This window comes from Petaurus breviceps, unplaced genomic scaffold (assembly GCF_028583685.1).
Source record: "Petaurus breviceps papuanus isolate PSGF00001 unplaced genomic scaffold, PetGlider_PUasm1.0 90639, whole genome shotgun sequence".
NCBI lineage: Eukaryota > Metazoa > Chordata > Mammalia > Diprotodontia > Petauridae > Petaurus > Petaurus breviceps.
In genome coordinates, this window is record NW_027187296.1 from 6,499,033 (window position 1) to 6,518,693 (window position 19,661).

The 19,661-nt window shown below is 37.5% G+C and overlaps 1 protein-coding gene across 3 annotated transcripts in view; it reads right to left on the reverse strand.

Annotated features, from left to right (window-relative positions):
* CCNA1 (cyclin A1) overlaps window positions 1-19,661 on the reverse strand; it is a 43,409-nt gene that overhangs the window by 9,487 nt on the left and 14,261 nt on the right. The gene's annotated exons all lie outside the window — the stretch shown is intronic.

The following is a 19,661-nucleotide window of genomic DNA, read 5'->3' on the forward strand; positions in this document are numbered from 1 at the left end:
GGATGGGGGGAGGGGAGGGGGAAACAACAAAAGATAAATTTCCAGGAGACTGTGCAAATTAATAGATAACAAACAGCTTTCCTCAAGGATGATTCCATGCATCATCATCCTCATGGACACCATCTTGACTGTGTTGCTCTCTAACCTTGAGTGATCTAAAAATAATCTAAAGAGAATCCCATAATGAAATCAAAATATAGAAGAATAATCCTTCCAGGCATACTAGTCTAAGCTTTTCCTCAGGGATAGGAAAATACAGATATAGACACTAAACAATCACCATCAAAGGGCCAAGACTTAGGTACTTTCTGGTCAATTCCATCATTACAACAGCTTATCAGTCAGCATATCAATATTCTCTTTCACTGCACTGATAGAAATCAGTTGGTAGAAGAATTTTCAAATTTAAGCTAAAACTGACATTTTGGTATATAACAATCTCTCATATGAGTGGAATTACTGAATATTTAAGTCTCAGCAAACATGGTCTTGGGCCGCTTTTTATTCATCTAAGCACCATTGACTAAATTGTGTCAAGGATAAAGAAAATTCTATCAATAGAACATTGTAGTAAAGATAACACTATCTTGAACTCAAAATGCTCTAACCTGGGCTGTAATATAGCTCTATAGCACCAGGCATGTTAGTCCCAGTAGAATATAAGCTTCTTGAGAGCAAGATCTGATTCATTTTTGACTTTGTACTCATAGTACCTTGCACAGTTCCTTGACCATAATAGTATGTGCTTTAAAAATGAACTATAAATATTTTAGTACACAGAGTTTAGGCAGCTATTCTTTATTCTTCTTTTATCCAAAGGGGTGTAAGGCTACAAGCAGAAATTACTGAGTGAATTACTGGATACTTCTACTGTAGTCTGACCAGAACACTAACAGAGAACACAAAATAAGGTTTGACAATAAAGTATAAAGAAATGTGTGCCACCACACATAGGCCAATTGCTGTACATTGACCCCAAGGAGTCATGAAGCTATAAGCCTTAAGCTACAACCAGTTCCATTTGTTGTATTTATCAAGCAGGCAAGGGTAGTTTAAATTGGGGGGAAAAAGGTATATAAAGGGGGAAGACTTCCCACATTTATCTCCAAAAGGTAGACACAATGAAAAGTAGCAGCTACAACATGGGAAGAATAGCAAAAGAGAGGAAATTTAAATCATTCACAGTAAATAATATCCAAGAAAAGAACTAACAACAAAGTTTCAGATGTCAACACACAAATGCATAAAGTTTGAATAATAAGGAAGGAGGACCAGAAATGCTAACAGCAAGAAGAAGTAAATTCTACCTTACAGGCTTCACTGAGACTTGATAGAATTGGATCCATGGCTGGAATGAGTATGAAAGTATATAAGTTATTCAGAAGACACAGGCTAGATAAAAAGGATAGTGTATTAAGACAACAACTTATTTCAGAAATTCCAAAAACTAAGGAAAGGAAGACACAGCAAAGAATTTTTGAGTGAGGATGAATGGGAGAGAAACAGAATTCTAAGATAAGATGCATGGTTACACAATAGCTCCTAAGAAAATGATTCAGGAGGTTTAGTGCATTGTAAGCTCGACAAGTCAACAGTGTGATATGGCAACCAAGAAAATTAAGCAACCTTGAAGTAAACTGAGAAGGATAATGTCCAGGATGAAGGAAGAAATAGCCCTGCTATACTCTGCCCTTCAATCACATCTGAAGTATAGGGCCCAGCTGTGGGCATCATGTTTTAAAGGACATTAATAAGCTAGAGAGCATTAAAGAGGGCAACCTGAACTAAAAAAGTCCAGCATTAATGCTATATGTGCTTTAGTCAAAGAAACATGATGGTGAATCAATGGACATTTATTAAGTGTCTTCTACATATCAGGCACCGTGCTGGGCACTGAGGAAACAAAGAAAAAAAGCAGAACAGTCCCAGACCTCAGGGAGCTTGCCTTCTACCAGCAGAAGACAACATATACATTTATAGGAATCTACAAAACAAATATAAAGTAACATGAGATGGAGTGAGGAGACAGGAAAGCTTTCATGTAGAAGGTGGCACCTGAGCTGAATCTTGGGGGGTGGGTGGGGAACACAACAGGAAGAGGAATTCCAAGAGATAGAAGTGAGAAGGGAGAGTATTCCAGGCTTGAAGACCAGGCAAAATCAAAAACAGATGAGCTACTAAATGTCTTCTATGCCATTCAGGGAGAAATAGCATACTAAGACTAGTTTGGCTGGAATAGAGAGGAGTAATATGTAATGACTAGATAGGTAAGATAAGGGTAGCTTGTGAAGAGCTTTAAATGCCAAAGAAAAGTGTGTACTTGATCCTCTGGAGTTCCCTGAACACAAGGGTCACATGGTCAGCCCTTTAGGAAAATCACTAGAGAAGACTCAGAGAGACATGACACCTGCCTTCAAGATTCTGAAGGGCCAGCATGTAAAAGCTTTTTTTATTTGTTTAGATTTTCAAGGAGCAAATGGATGAAAACTTTAAAGGAGGGTGGAGAGAGGAAGCAGCAGTAGCTATCGTTTATATAGTGCTTTAAGGTTTACAAGATATTTTACAAATATGTCATTTGAGCCTCACAATAACACTAAGAGATATATGTCACTATCCAATTTTACATATAGGGTAATTAAGGCAGATTATGGTTAAATGACATGACTAGTGTCACACAGTTACTAAGGGTCTCAAGCCACATTTTAACTCAGGTTTTCTTGACTCCATGTCCAATTCTCTGTCTATTTGCATTACTTAGCTACTTTAGGCTTGATGCAAATAAAATATAATCTCATCAGGACTGTCTACTTTCCAAAGACAACCCTGGCAAAGGACAAAAAAACTCATGACTTAGAGGCTGGATATGGTAACACATGACATAAAGAAAGAAATGCACAAAAATTCTCATGAGGCCTCTTTCCATTCGTGCAGCAAAGAGTAGGGAATGGTAGAAAAGGGGACAGAGTACTAAGTATCACTAAGCTTTTAAACTGTCCATAAACATTAACTTAGCTGGTAATACATTCAGTGTGAGTTTCTCCAGTAGCTGAGCTATATTAATTTTGATGTCTCTATAAACAAAGCCTGAAGGTGCAAAGGGATGATACAGCTAAATGGAAAGACAGTTCAGAGATTTTTCTCATAAAGAGAAATAAAAACCATTGGCAGAAGTGGATTTATGGCCATCTAGGCTAGAAACATCACTTCATGAGACATTTGGTCATCTCTTATTGAAGTGCTTGTGATAATTATTTGCAAAAGGATTACTATGAAAAATTGCAACATCTATAGTAATGAATAAAGTGGAGTACTAGAAAACCTCTACCAAGAACTCATTAAGACTCTCCAAATTGGGTTTTCCAGAATTATCAACCCATAAATGCCAAAGACAAAGTGAGAGGTCAGTGTGGACTTTGTGGGAACAGGGGTCTGGGAGTGAGGTCCAGACTCTATTCCTGGAGGGAGAAGCAGCTGAGGCACAGCAGCTGAGGTGTGGCAGCTGCCACCACATGGCTGCTTCATAACTCCTGGCCTGCAGATTGTAGGGGAACCAAGACATCCTGAGGGGTAATTGCCCTTGATTTAACCTGCTTGGATATGGATTGCTGTCTAGGGTGGAGATCCTGGGGTGCGTGACCAGGTGTCAGAACCAGTGGAGGCTTAAGAGAAAGCAGTCAACTAATAACTCCAGCAGCTGCAAAAAACCCCCAGCAATTTGGGATAAAGCTCCCCTTTCTTGTAGGAGAGTTCTATTGTGGCAAAAGGCACAGAAGTCAAGTAATTGAGTGGCAACATGAGCAAGCAAAGGAAGCAAAGCAAACAGAGCAATCCAACATTAGACTTCTATTTTGGCGACAAAAAGGATCAAAGCATGAAACAGCAGGAAGACAGCAAAGTCAGAACTCCTGCACCAAAAGCTTCCAAGAAAAATATGAACTTGTTATAGGCCATAGAGGAGCTTAAGGAGGATTTTGAAAGCCAAATAAGAGAAGTGGAGGAAAAACTGGGAAGAGAAATGAGAACGATGCAAGGAAATCATAAAAAGCGAGTCAACAACCTTACTGAAGAAAATAACACCTTAAAAAATAGACTAACCCAAATGGCAAAAGAGGCTCAAAAAGGCAATGAGAAGAAGAATGACTTAAAAAGCCAAATTTGCCAGATGGAAAAAGAATCTCAAAAGCTCACTGAGAATCATTGCTTCAGAATTAGATTGGAGCAAATGGAAGCCAATAACTTTATGAGAAATCAAGATACTATTAAACAGATCCAAAGCAAATGAAAAAAATAGAAGGCAATGTAGAATATCTCATTGGAAAAACCACTGACCTGGAAAATAAATCCAGGATAGAGAACTTAAAAATTACTGGACTACATGAAAGCCATGATCAAAAAAATAACCTATAAATCATCCTTCAAGAGATTCTCAAGGAAAACTGACCTGATGTTTTAGGACCAAAGGGCAAAATAGTGGTTGAAAGAATTCACCAATCACCTCTTGAAAAAGATACCAAAAAGAAAATTCCTAGGAATATTATAGCCAGGTTCCAGAGTTCCCAGATCAAGAAGAAAATATTACAAGCAGCCAAGAAGAAACAATTTCAATATTGTGGAAACACAATCAGGATAACACAGGATCTGGCAGCTTCTACGTTGAGGGATTGAAGGGCTTGGAATATGATATTCCAGAAGTCAAAGGAACTGGGATTAAAACCAAGAATCACCTATCCAGCAAAACTGAGTATAATGTTTCAGGGGAAAATATGATCATTCAATGGAATAAAGGACTTTCAAGCATTCTTGATGAAAAAAAGAGTTGAATAGAAAATTTGACATTCAGATACAAGAAACAAGAGAAGCATGAGAAGGTAAGCAGGGAAAAGAAATCGTAAAGAACTTATCACAGTTGAACTATTTACATTCCTACATGGAAAAACAATAATCATAACTTACGAAACTTTTCTCAGTATGAGAATAGTTGAAGGGGATATAAATGTGTGAGTATACATATGTATATGTATACATACATATATGTCTATATAGGAGGGTATATGGGTGTATGAATACATATGTGTGTATATATATGTGTACAGATATACATAGACAGAGGGTATAGGATCAATTGAATAGGAAGGGATGATACTTAAAAGGTGAAATTGAGAGGTGAGAGAGGAATATAATGAGAGGAGATGAGGAGAGACAAATGGGATAAACTATCTCATATAGAAGAGGTAAGGAAAAACTGTTACAATGGAGGGGAAGAACAGGAAGGCAAAAGAGAATGGGTCAAACTTACTCTTATTGAATTTGGCTTAGGGAGGGAATGACATACACACTAAATAGGGTAACTCACCCTATAGGACAGTAGGGAATAGGTGATGAGAGGGGATATGATAGAGGGGAGGGCAGGTTGGGGGAGGGGGAGGGAAGTTAGAAGCACACACTTTTGAAAAGGGACAAGGTCAAAGTAGAGAATAGAACAAGTGGGGGGTGGGATAGGATGGAGGGAAATATAGTCATTCTTTCACAATATATCCACTATGGAACTGTTTTGTGTAGCTACATGTGCACAACCTATATTGAAATGCTTATCTTCCCAGTAAGGATGGGTGATGAGGGAGGAAGGGAAAGAATCTGGAATTCAAAGTTTTAAAATTAAATGTTTAAAATATATATGTGTGTGTGTGTATATATATATATATGTATATATGTGTACGTGTGTGTGTACGTATATATATATATATATATATATTTTTTTTTTTTACATGCAACTGGGAAATAAGATAAACAGACACTGGGTATAGAGATCCATCTTGCCCTACTGGAAAGTCAGAGGGGGGATGGGGCAAGATATAGGAGAGAGCAGACTGGGGGAGGGGGTATACAATGGGATCACTGTTTTGCAGTGGTGGGTAGGGGAAAGATAGGGAGAAAATTTGTAACTCAAAATCTTGTGGAAATGAATGATGTAAACTAAAAATAAACATAAAACTTAATTTTAAAAAATGGAAAAAGACTCTCCGAATCCAATCAACATATTCTTTGATGCTCGGTGTCTTCAATGCAAAAGGAGGCAAAGGCAAAAACAAAAAAAAATCTTTTGGGAAAGAAGTATGGCATGAAAGAAGACAAAGAATTATTAAATTACATAAAAGCCTCACATCTCTACATAAATATGTTTTTAAAAAAGGACTGCGAGATGCTAGATAAGGGAATTATCACATAAAAAATGAAATTGATTGAATTTTAAACAAGAAGGAATTTATTAATTACATGGGTAGAAGCTATAAAAATAAAAATGAGGAAAAGATATAGTACATAATTAAAATCCACGCAAACATAATTATTAAAGTGAAAAAAATGAAAATGAGTTGAGAAAAAGACACTGATATCAATATTTCCATTTCATATATACTTATTTGATATGAACTGACTGCAACAATAAACAGTCAAAAGTTCACCTTATTCAACAAATGCTTGATCTGCTTAACAAGAAGAAAGATGCTACAGCTAATGACAAAACTAGTTTAGAATATAAAGCTTGTTTATAAAATCTTACAGAAAATGTGCAATATTGCCCCACAACAAAAGACAGTGTAGGGGGAAAATTAAATAAAGTTTGATGAGAAACTCAACTAAAAGCAATGTCATGATATCCTCAAAAAAAAACTAAGGATGAAGCCAGAAGGGAGACAGACAAAAAGTAGAAAAGACCTCTGAAGTTGTTTTTTTTGTTGTTGGTTTTTTTTTTTTTACATTTAGATTCTAACATCACAATCCTAGATGTACTTTGAGGAACTGGAAAGAACATTGAAAAAAAGTAAGATGAGAAAAGCATTATGCTAAGTAGATTATAGAAGTTGATATTAGAAATGATAAGGTAGTTGAGGAATCAATTCAAGGTATCTCAAGAAGAAGATCTAGAAGTGTGAGGAAAAATAACCTCATTACTAGCCCCATCACCAGTAATAGAATGTTATTAACTATCAGCCCATATGCCCATCTATATAAAATTTTTAAGAGGAATAATCTACATATATATATATATCTCAAGGGCATCCTTGAATATATTAGGAACAGGCTAGATATTACATGATAGTCAATAGAAGTTCATATTTTTACTCTTACATAATTGACTAGAAGACAGTCCACAAATCCCCAATTAGTGTCTTAATTATTTAAAAATACTTCCCTCCAAAAAAGGTGCCTACCATGCAAAGGAAAAAAAAATCATACAGGATTTCTTGAAAGGTTAACAAATAACTTGGCTTTTTGAGGCATATTTATGTGAGGCATAAAACAGGGAAGCCTCCAGTTTCAAGTTTGAAGAATTCCCAAGAGATGATGAAGCTCTCCAAATGCCCTTGTTTAAAGCTGACATTTTATTGTTTGTATTAAGACCTAGAATACTGCAGAACCTCCTGAATGAGACCTGTAATTATTTATATGTTTGATCTAACTATCCACATAGGAAAAAAACAAGTGGATAAAGCTCTCATCCATTTAGATGGATGACGATCATCTATAGCACTCATCCAAAATTAATTATCTTAGATAGTGCAAATAGACCATGAATTGGACCCAGAATTAAGCAGAAAGGACAAGGAACATTGGGTTAACTTTGAGAAACAAGTTTTCTTTTTAACGACTTCCAAGCTTCTTCCTGAAAAAAGGCCTATTTTTTTAAGAACAATATTCTTCCAGTGATGTGTATGCCTTTGTGCCATTGTTCACTACCAAGGTTTCTAATGAATGGAAGGAACAAAGATTACCCAAAAGGTTATAGAGAACCATGCAATAAGGGGAGTAGGATGCTACGTTACACAAACAATTATGTAAGAGAAGCAATATAAGGAAGATCATCAAAAATGACATAAACAAAAAATTAAGATGGGGTAGTCCCATAGTAACAGTGAGGGATAAAACAGATGGCCCATATGCTGCATTGGTATTCCCATGATATTGAATGAATTCCTCCTAGATTCTCAGAACTTTGGGTGAGCCTTTGTGATTAACTGATAAAAGAACATAGATATGAGCTCAACCCTCAGTGGAAGCATACTTATGTTTGGGATAGAAACATATGGGTGGCCATCTGTTATGGTAGAGGAAATACCCATAATGATATTAATGGTTTGCAAAAAGTAAAAGGGAAAAAAACTCCTAAAACTTAGAGCTACCTAAGAAGTAGAATCCACTACACCTCAGAAACTTGTGTATTTTCCTTCACTGGAGGTTTTCAAGCAAAAGCTAGATGACCATTTTAGGTATGTTGTACTTTACATCATATATCAAGGACTTCCAAGCCAAGAGGTCCTGACATAATTCATACCAGAAGACTCACTCAGGAAGGGAATATGTTAAAAAGTGAAAATGATGTGGGGAGGCAGAACCCAGATGGCGGAGTAAAGGCAGGGACTTACCTGAGCTCTCCCCCAAACCCCTTCAGATATCTTTTAAAAAGCATTCTGAACAAATTCTAGAGCAGAAGAATCCACAAAAAGATAGATGAAACAAATTTCCAGCCTAAGAAGACTTGGAAGGTCAACAGGAAAGGTCTGTTGCACCAGGGTGAGAGAAGAACACAGTCCAGCACAGGTCAAGATCGTAAGGATCAAACCCAACCCCAGTAAACCCAGAGCAAGCCTCAGGGCAACTGAATCACTGGCAGCAGTGATGGTTCCCAGACCTCTCAGCCCATAGATGCCAAAGACAACTTAGAAAGGCAGCAGGAAAGGTCTGTTGCACATGAATGAGAGTGGAGCACAGTCCAGCACAGGTCACACCAGCACAACCCCAGCAAACAAAGAGCAGGCCTTGGGAGCCCCTGAATTGTCAATGGCTGCTTCTGGAGCTCTCAGTCCACAGACAGCAGTGGGATCAAACAATTGGTGAGAGGGAGATGACTGGGTCTTTTTGTTAGCACTGAGGTAGGACTCTGTTGCTTTGCCCATACTCAGACCCAGGTTGCAGTCCTAGGTAACAGTCTCTGGGTGAGGAGGAGCACTAGAATACCAGAGCTTGCAGCCACAGTGAAGGAGGGGACCCTCCTCACAGCTCCAGGGCAGAAAAGAATGCTTGTGATCACTCACAGACCACAGCACAGGCAGGAGAGTAGTAAGCACCTCTCCTTAGATCGTACCACTTCGGAAGTACTAAAAACTTACAGGCCCCTAGAAGTATCCCTGAAAACAGCTGCACAAAACTGCTGAAGATTGGGACAGTGTTCCTTTCACACTGGAAGCAGAGCTCTACTTTAAGAAAGTGTTAAAAGTCAACTAATAAACTGGGAAAATGAGTAAACAATTAAAAAGAACTCTAGTGAAAGTTATTATGTTGACAAGTAAAATCAAACCCAAACTCAGAAGAAGACAATAAAGTTAAAGCTCCTACATCCAAAGCCTCCAAGAAAAACATGAATTGGTCTCAGACCATGGAAGAGATCAAAAAGCATTTTTAAAATCAAATAAGAGGAAAAATCGAGAAGAGAAATGAGAGTAATGCAAGAAAAACATGAAAAACAAGTTAACAGTTTGGTAAAGGAGACACAAAAAAGTAAGCAGAACATAACACCTTAAAAATAGACTAGGACCACTACTAAAAGGTAAAAAAAAAAAAAAAAGGACCAAAAAGCCAACGAGGAAAAGAATGCCTTAAAAAACAGAACTAGCCAAATGGAAAAGACGGTCCAAAAGCTCACTAAAGAAAACAACTCCTTAAAAATTAGAATGAAGCAAATGAAAGCTCAAGACTTTATGAGGAATCAAGAAACAATAAAACAAAACCAAAAGAATGAAAAAAATAGAAAACTGTGAAATATCTCACTGGAAAACATAAACTGATCTGGAAAATAGATCCAGGAGAGATAATTTAAAAATTATTAGACTTCCTCAAAAACATGATCAAAAAAAGAGCCTAGAAATCATCTTTCAAAAAATTATCAAGGAAAACTTCCCTGATATTCTAGAACCAGAGGGAAAAACAGAAATTGAAACAATTCGCTGATCATACCCTGAAAGAAATTCCAAAATGAAAACTGCCAGAATAGCCCAATTCTGGAGTTCTCCAGTTAAAGAGAAAATACTGAAAATTATCAGAAAGAAACTATTCAAAGATGGTGGAGCCACAGTAAAGATAACACAAGACTTAACTTATACATTAGAGGGATCAGAGGGCTTTGAATATGATACTCCAGAGGAACTAAGATTACAACCAAGAATCACCTACCCAGCAAAACTGAGTATAATCCTTCAAGGGAAAAAATGGGCATTCAATGAGATAGAGAACTTTTGAGAATTCTTGATGAAAAGACCAGAGCTAAATGGAAAATCTGACTTTCAAATATAAGACTCAAGAGAAGCATAAAAAGGTAAATAGGAAAAGGAAATCATAAGGGATTTAATAAGGTTAAGCTGTTTACATTCCTACATGGGAAAATGATATTTATAACTCATAAGATCCTTCTCATTATTATGGTAGTTAGAAGGAGGATGTATAGACAGAGGGTACAGGTATGAGTTGAATATGAAGGAATGATGTCTAAAAAACAGATTTAAGGGGTGAGAGAGGAATATACTGGGAGAAAGAGAAAGGAAGAGGTAGAATGCGGTAAATTATCTCACATAAAAGAGGCAAGAAAAAAGTTTTTACAGTGTAGGGGAAGAGCAGGGAGGTGAGGAAGAGTAAGTGAGCCTTTCTCTTATCAGAACTAACTCAAGATGGAATAACATACACATTCAATTGGATATAGAAATCTATCTTGCCCTACAGGAAGGTAGGAGAGGAAGGGATTAGAGAAGGGTGTGTGTGACAGAAAGGAGGGCAGATTTGGGGAGGGTTAGACAGAAGTAAAATACGATTGAGGAGGGACAGGGTGAAAGGAGAGAGAATAGAATAAATGGGGAGGATAGGATGGAGGGAAATAAAGTTAGCAATAGTAACTGTGAAAAAAATTTGGAGCTAGTTTCTCTGGGAAAGGTCTCATTTCTCGAACATATAGAGAACTGAGTCAAATTTATAAAAAAAAAAAGAGCCATTTCTCAATTTATAAATGTTCAGTTTTCAAATGAAGTAATCAAAGTTATATATAGCCATATGAAAATATACTATGACTCACTAGTGAGTGGAGAAATGAAAATAAAAACAATTCTGAAGTACTACTTCATACCTATTAGACTAGCTAATATGACAGAAAAGGTAAATGAAAAATGTTGGAGGGGATGTGGGAAAAATGAAACTTTAATGCATTGTTGGCTGAGTTGTGAAGTGATTCAATCACTGTGAGGTTCAATTTGGAACCCAAAGATCTATAAAACTAGGCATACCCTTTGACCTAGCATTACCACTACTAGGTCTGTATCCCAAAAGAGAAAAAAAAAAAAAAACAAAAAGGAAAAGAACCTATATGTACAAACATATTTATAGCAGCTCTTTTCTGAGGATAAAGAATTAGAAGTTGAGGGGAAACCCATCTATTACAGAATGGCTGAACAGGTTGTGGTATGTGATTATGATGGGAGTACTACTGTACTAAAAGAAATTATGAATAAGATGCCCTCAGAAAAACCTGGAAAGACTTGCATGAGCTGAAACAAAGTAAAATGTACTGTGTACAAAGTAACAGCAATGCTGTAAGATGATCATCTGTGAATGACTTAGCTATTCTCAGCACTACAATGATTCATGACAACTCTGAAGGACTTATGATGAAAAATGCTCTACATCCCCAAACAAAGAACTGATGGTATCTGAATACAGACCGAAGAGTGCCTTTTCTTAACTTTATTTTTCTTTAGGTTTTTTTGTCTATGATTTTTTTTCACAACATGACTATTATGGATATGTTTTACATGGCTACAAATGCATAACCTATATTGAATTACTTGCTTTCTCAATGGGGAGGGGAATGGAAGGGAGGAAGGGAAAGAATTTGTAACACAAAGTTTTAAAAAAAACAAATGTTTAAAAAATAGCTTATACATTTAACTGGGGAAAAATAAAATACTAAATAAGTGATATGAAAAACATGTCAATAAAAATAATAGGGCAAGAGGTACCCCATAACTGGGAAACAGCAAATATTTAGACAAGTTTCATCAAAGGAAAATATGTATCCTTAAAGCTTTATGCTATAGGCTGGTGAGAAAAACCAATCTGATTGCTTACAAAATTTTAGGATATATTAAGTTTTAGAGCAGTATGACAGGGAGAACAGAATTCTGTGTTCAGATCTCTTTTCTGATATTCACTACCTGTGAGACTTTGAGCAAGTCACTCAACCTCCATGTGCATGAAATAATTCCCTAGGACTTTGTCATAGACAAAGTTTCCCATGCTAACAAAAAAATCACACACATTTAGCATATTTGGGTAAAGGATAGTTGGTGAGCATTTATAAAGGGAGGGGTGATCAATGAATGCTTCAGACAGGTAATGCCAAATTAACTTCATTTCCCTTTTGGACAGGATTGCTATTAAATGTGTAGATAAGAAAAATGCTGCAAAATGTCTGATAGTCTTTGATACTAAATGTGGACAAGATGGAGAAATGCCCCCAAATGACTTTAAACTGGTTGCCAAAATGAATACAAAGAACCATCTCTATCCTTAGCCCTGTGCTATTCAACATTCTAATCAGTGACTTGGAAGAAGGCACAAAGGATATGCTTACCAAATCCGAAGGTGACATAGGACTGGAGAACTGCTAACACTTTGGATAACAGATGGTCCGAAACCAAAAGGACCTCTACAGCCAAATGTATTGAGGAGATTTAATATGGATAAAATCAAGTCCTACACTTAAGTGAAAAATATAAATTTCACAAGAACAAGATGGGGAGAGGTGTGGCTAAATTAAAGCTTCTGTGAACATGATCTCTGGGTGCTCGACTGTAATAAGGATGACGTGGGAGTCATAAAAGGTGAAGTAATTTAGGATGTAAATAATATCCAGGAGAAAGTGACAGTCCCACTATAATCTGTAAGGGTCAGACTACATTTCGAATATTTTTCAGTTCTTTTCATCACATTCTAAGGACACTGACAAGATAGAGAGCTTCCAAGACAGAAGGCAACTAGGATTTTGAGAAGACTCAAGATTATACTATGAGGATAAGTTCAAAAGAACTAGTGGAAATGCTTCACCTCAAGAAGAGAGACTAATTAAAAATTGCAATGAAGAGCATCTGATGCAGCCAACGACTTCTTGATAATTAAAAGTCATATGAAATTGGAACAGGGTGCCTCAGGAGACACTGGGATCCCTAGTCTTTCGGCTTAGGCAAGGAATAGATGGCTCCTAATTACTTTTCCACCTCTGAGGCATCCACAGCAACAAGGTAAGGGTTAAATGTTGCTTAACAACAAACTCTTTAACTTCTAAGAACTTTCAAAAGAAAAATTAAATATTTTCTTTTATTCATTAGATCCAAAAGCAAGTTGCTACTTACACATAATAAGGTAAGGAATGACTTTGCAAAAGTAATGTACAACTCTCATAACAAGACACATAATAGTCTGATATTCAATCTTCAGTTTAGACAGCATATATTTAAGTGCATAGGAGACACAAGAAGAGAGAAAGAATCCCTGCCCTCAAAATTTACAATTTAAAGGGAAGGGGAGAAGGGAAGGAGAACCCAAGATTTTGTTTTATATTATATATATTTGTATATCACACACAGACACACATTGTCCCAAAAATCTTAGTGCCGTTTTAATCTTTAATAGCTTCAGACATACAAATGTAGCAGGGAGAGGCATCATGGGAAACTTCATAGAAAAAGCAGCACCTGAATTAGTCTTCATAGAATGAGAAAGAAGAACTGAGAAAATTATAGCAAAATAGTGTAGAGTATGATCTAGGCCTGAGAGCTGGGCTGTATAGGAGCCAGCTGCTCAGAGTAACTAAAATAAAGACGTGAAGAGGAATCATGGTGGGGTGAGGGTTGGGGGAACCGAAAAGGGAGAGAGTTTAGAATATCTGAGGAGACGGTAGGAACTAAAGATTTTTGAGAAGGGGAGTGACATTTTTTAAACCAGAAGATTAATTTGACAGCTGAATGAGAGATGGCATTAAAGACTTGAAGTATTTCAAGTTATGGTCAGTCAGAAAGTGATTACAATAGCCCAAGTGAAAGGTAACAAAGCCCTGAACAAGAACGGCAATAGCATGAATGAAGAGAAGAGAACGGATGAAGGATCATGTACTTAACTATGTGAGCTACTCTAGTGAAACTTAATCCTTTTCCACTTCATTCACCAAAAGAAAAAAAAAGCTAGAGTTGTCTGAGTTATCTCAGGAAACAACCATAAAATATGAATATTTAGTAAATAGCAGGAATCAACAAGATACATTAAGATACTCTAAGGTTCCATGTTAGGGAGGTCAATCGTGCTACGTGACCTTAAGGTGAAAAGATAGGTAATTTTACAAATTTGATCTAGATTTATTCCAAAGGAAATTCCATTTGTTCTATTAAATATTTTGTTGTTTATGATTACACTATGTATTTATATAGTGTTAAAGGTTACTTCTAAAGTCAGCATTTGGAGCTATCCATTTTCCCTTTTGGTAGGCATATAGAAGTCTGTGATTTATGCATCTAGTTTAAAAGATATCTTTCGGGTATTACGAGAAAATAAGTCTTGTGGTAAATAGATGTGGTGCCAAAATAGCAATCCAACAGTGGCAGGGTCATTCATAAACCATGATTAATGTCTCCATTATTCCAAGCGCTCTACCAGGAACAGATATGTCATGTTGTGCATTTGGAAAGAAGGATAAATGTAAATTCATAAGGATTAGATACCCACTACTCACGCTGACTTCAACATACAACTAGGTAAAACTTAGGTCTTTTAAGATCACTTCAATTGAAGGTCTCAAGACAAGTTAGGATATTCAAGAGCTAAAAGCACAATTCAATGATATGTGTAGGCTATGGAGCGTTCAGGCTACTCTTCTACAAATGCTTAACCAAAGCACTTTCAAGGCAGAACACTAGCCAGTTACCAAAAAGAGGTGGTATGCTTTCATGTAAACACTTCATCACGTGACTGAGAGCCTCAATTCTAACCTCTTAACAATTAGCACCTGCCATGGCCTGCAAACTTAATTTCCTTATCTGTTAAATGAGGATGACCCTACTGACTTTTCATATCACTGTGATGTCACACACACACATACTATATATACACACATATGTACCATATATATATATATATATATATATATATGTTACACATACACACATAGAGATGTAGGAACTTTCACATCAGTTTTGTATTATTATAGTTATTATAATATGTAGTAGTAATATATTATAATAATTATAATAATGTAATATTATTATTTTGTATTATTAACATTAGAAAAGAAAGAACAAGAAACAAGCATTTATCAGCGTCTACTATGTGCCAGGCACTGTGCCAAGAGATTTATAAATATTATCTCATTTAATTCTTGTGACAAACCTGAAAGATAAGTGCTATTATATCATCATTTTATAGTAGAGGAAATGGAGGCAGGCAAAGGTTAAGTGATTTGCTTAGGGTCAAAAAGAACAGCATTAAGTTTGTTTGATTTTAAATGATTAATCTTTGAGGTATACTCATGGGTATGAATCATAGAGTTCCAGGTAAATGCAAACTTAAGGCTTTTTTTCCCCAATTATCTCCCTACTTTTTTTTTTTAAGCAATAGGGGTTAAGTAACTTGCTCAAAGTTACACGGCCAGTTATTTCGGGGTGTGGTGCTAAGTATCTAAGCCTGGATTTGATCCAGGTCATCCCGACACTGGAGCCAGTGCTCTTACTCGCTGTGCTACCTGGCTGCCCATTTAAAGAGAATTTTTTTTTGAAAGCAATCGGGGTTAAATAACTTGCTCAAGGTTACATGGCCAGTTATTTCTGGGTGTGGTGCTGAGTATCTGAGCCCAGATTTGATCCCCAGGTCATCCCAACACTGGAGCCGGTGCTCTTACTCGCTGAGTCACCTAGCCACCCCTTCCCTACTTCTTAATATAACATTTTAACATACTAAGCACCAAAACTATCTCATACAGAAGAGGCAAAGGAAAATGGTTACAATGGAGGTGAAGAATAGGAAGGCAAAAGGGAATGGGTCAATCTTATTCCTATTGAATCTGGCTTGAGGAGGGAGGGAAATACACACTAAATAGGGGATCTCACCCTCCAGGAGAATAGGGGGGGAAGGGGATGAGAGGGGGGGATGATGGAAGGGAGGGCAGGCTGGGGGGGAGGGAAGTTGGAAGCACCCACTTTTGAAAAGGGACAGGATCAAAGTAGAGAATAGAACAAGTGGGAGGTGGGATAGGAGGGAGGGAAATATAGTCAATCTTTTAGAATATATCTACTATGTTATTGTTTTGCATTAGCCGCACATGTACAACCTATACTGAACTGCTTGTCTCCCCAGTGGGGGTGGGTGGCAGGGGGGAAGGGAATGAATCTGGAATTGAAAGTTTTAAAATCAAATATTCATATATACCATCTTACATGTAATTAAGAAATGAGATATACAGGCACTGAGGCATAGAGATCCACTGGAAATGTCTAAACGGGTATGGGAGAAAATATGGGAGAGAGCAGATTGGAGGTGGGGATATCCTGTGGGACTGCTGTTTTGGGGGGATGGGTGGGGGAAAAACGGGGAGAAAATTTGCAACTCAAAATCTGGCGGAAACGAATGATGTAAATCAGAAGTTAATAAAGCATTAAAAAAAAAAAAAGACAAAAAAAAACATACTAAGCACCATGAGGGATACCAACACTTTGTCATCAATCACCCCTTTAGGCAGCTTATGACAAGATAAAATACACAAATATCTTTATACTATAAAGGTTGGTGACAGTGCATAAAAAAAGGTGATAGATACTTCAAGAGCTCAGAGCAAGGTTGCTTCTAGATGGGGAAAGGGGAAATCATAGAAATGGCATTTCATCAAGGCCTTCAAGCAGGGGTTCTTAACCTGAGATCTGTGAATAAATTCCTGAAGGTCTATGACACTGGATAGGGAAAAAAATAAATCTTTGTTTTTACTAACCTCTAACTCAAATTTATAATTTCCTTCAACTATTTAAAAATGCTCATCTAAGAAGGAATTTCATTGGCTTTACCAGACTGATGAAGGGTTCACTGATGCATAAAAATGTCTAAGAGATTCTGGCTTAAAGAATGGGTTTGGAGCAGCTAGGTAGTACAGTGGATAGAGCACTGGCCCTGGAGTCAAGAGGACCTGAGTTCAAATCCAGCCTCAAACACTTGACACTTAATAGCTGATCCTAAGGCAAGTCACTTAAACCCAACTGCCTAGCAAAAATAAATAAATAAATAAATACTTTTTAAAAAGGATGGGTTTGAGTCCAGGAGGCAAAGGATAACATACTAATCATAAGGAAAGTTCATGAGCAAAGTTAATGAAGTACAGAAAGCTCAAGAAAAGAACAATCCAACCTCATATAATTGAGAGTATTTGAAGAGTTCTGATGAGAGAAGACTGGGAAAGTTGGTAGAGGCCAGACTGCAAAGAGCCTTGAATCCCTAGCTGAATAGTATGGATATTATTTGGGAAACAAATGAGGAACTACTGAAGATTTCAAAGTGGGGAGAATTGTGATAAGGTCAGAACTAGAAGATATTACTGACAGAAGAGAATGCAATAAATCAGAGGGAGAAAGAAGAAAAAGATTAAAAATCAGATAACAGGCTGTTGCAATCTACCAGACAAGAGGAAATGAAATCTGGAAAGATGGTGGTTCAGCAAAAATTTAAAATATCACCATATAAGAGACAAAGAAAAATCAATAAAACTGACTAGATGCAAGGTATAAGACTGAATCAAAAATGTAAAATTTTAAGCACAAATGATTGATTGCTCATTCCATTAAGGCAGGGGTTCCCAAACTTATTTGGCCCACCACCCAAATTTTTTATTTTCAAATAAAAAAAATACTCATTGTGCCCCCCAGGAAATCAACTTTCTTTAACCCTTTTATGTTTTTTTTAATTTGCTTCATTTTTTAAAAAAAATAAATTTTTAAAAAATGACATCTCAAATTTAATAATTTATTGTAAATTTATGGGTTTTTTTCCTGCATTGAAATTTTGATGACACAGTATTGTATTATGTAAGCATATAGTATCATATTGTAAACAGGTCATTACATGTACATATTTCCAACAACATGCAACATGTTCACCTGCCAATACTTGCTTGTTAAGATCTGTCAGGAGGTAGAAGCACGACCCTCCCATGGCTCCGGCTTCCACCCTCCCCAATCCATGTAAAAAGGGGACTCTAAACAAACTTTGGAGCTGCGGAACCCACAAAATGACACAGAGAAGCTAACCTCCCGCTGAGAACAGCCCGGCAGGCGGGCAGGAATCAGCCAGCGCAACGCTCTGGGAGCCGAGCCCAGCACCACGCTGAGGCTTTAGCCCCAGGGCGTGCCTGACCAGCCGCCAGCCAGAGGGACTCCAGATCAGCAGCAGCTGTGGCCATTTCCAGATTTATCAATACATAGATGCGAAGGACAAGGTGAGAGGCCAGTGCAGTCTGGACTTTGGGACCCAGTAAGTGGGAGTGCGTGGCTTTTACCCCCGGGGCGAGAAACCGCTGAGACACCGGCACAGCCTGCCAGTGCCACATGGAGGCTTCAGCTCCTGGCCTGCAGAGTGTAGAGGGACCAAGCACCAGTCTGAGGGGTCATCGCTCTTGCTTTAACCTGCTTGGATCTGGATTGCAGTCTAGGGTGGAGGTCCTGGGGTGTGTGTCCAGCTTGCCAGAGCGTGTGGAGACCTCAGAGAGGGCACCCATCTAATACCTCCGGCAGCTGAGAAAACCCCAGCGTTTGGGACGAAAACTCCCCTGTCTGGTGGCAGAGTCCTACTGTGGCAAAAAGCCCAAAAGTCAAATCATTAAGTGGCAAAATGAGCAGGCAAAGGAAACAAAGCAGACAGAAGATTCCAACATTACACTCCTATTTTGGAGATAAGAAGGAGCAAGGCATGGAACAGGAGGAAATCAGTGAAGTCAGAACTCCTGCACCAAAAGCTTCAAAGGAAAATACAAGCTGGTTACAGGCCATAGAGGACCTTAAGAAGCAGATAAGAGAAGTGGAGGAAAAATTGGGAAGAGAAATGAGAACAATGAAAGAAAATTATGAAATGAGAGTCAACAGCCTGACTGAAGAAAATAATACCTTAAAAAACAGACTGACTCAAATGGCAAAGGAGGCTCAAAAAGGTAATGAGGAGAAGAATGCCTTAAAAAGTCGAATTTGCCAGATGGAAAAAGAATCTCAAAAGCTCACTGAGGAGAATCATTGCTTCAGAATTAGATTGGAGCAAATGGAAGCTAATGACTTTATGAGAAATCAAGATGCTGTTAAACAGATCCAAACAAATGAAAGAATAGAAGGCAATGTGAAATATCTCATGGGAAAAACCACTGACCTGGAAAATAGATCCAGGAGAGATAATTTAAAAATTATTGGACTGCCTGAGAGCCATGACCAAAGTAAGAGCCTGGAAAGCATCCTCCAGGAAGTTCTCAAAGAAAACTGCCCTGATGTTTTAGAATGAGAGGGCAAAATAGAGGTTGAAAGAATCCACCGATCACCTCCTGAAAAAGATCCCAA